This window comes from Nematolebias whitei, chromosome 7 (genome assembly GCF_014905685.2).
Source record: "Nematolebias whitei isolate Nwh7 chromosome 7, NemWhi1, whole genome shotgun sequence".
Classification (NCBI taxonomy): Eukaryota; Metazoa; Chordata; class Actinopteri; order Cyprinodontiformes; family Rivulidae; genus Nematolebias; species Nematolebias whitei.
In genome coordinates, this window is record NC_056504.1 from 9291544 (window position 1) to 9292022 (window position 479).

Consider the following 479-nt stretch of genomic DNA (forward strand, 5'->3'; position numbering starts at 1 on the left):
AGTCCAGGTGTAGTTTCTGTGGTCTAGATGTAATTTCTATAGTCCAGATGTAGTTTCTTTGGTCCAGATGTAATTTCTATAGTCCAGGTGTAGTTTCTATGGTCCAGATGTAATTTCTATAGTCCAGGTGTAGTTTCTATGGTCCAGATGTAATTTCTATAGTCCAGATGTAATTTTTATAGTCCTGGTGTAGTTTCTATGGTCCAGGTGTAATTTCTATAGTCCAGGTGTAGTTTCTGTGGTCTAGATGTAATTTCTATAGTCCAGGTGTAGTTTCTGTGGTCTAGATGTAATTTCTATAGTCCTGGTGTAGTTTCTATGGTCCAGGTGTAATTTCTATAGTCCAGGTGTAGTTTCTATGGTCCAGATGTAATTTCTATAGTCCAGTGTAGTTTCTATGGTCCAGGTGTAATTTCTATAGTCCAGATGTAATTTCTATGGTCCAGATGTAATTTCTATAGTCCAGGTGTAGTTTCTAT

General features: G+C 37.0%; 1 protein-coding gene across 1 annotated transcript in view; it reads left to right on the forward strand.

The window, feature by feature from the left end:
• The window catches only part of LOC119411699 (calmodulin-binding transcription activator 1), a 76575-nt gene that overhangs the window by 9152 nt on the left and 66944 nt on the right, over nucleotides 1–479 (forward strand). The gene's annotated exons all lie outside the window — the stretch shown is intronic.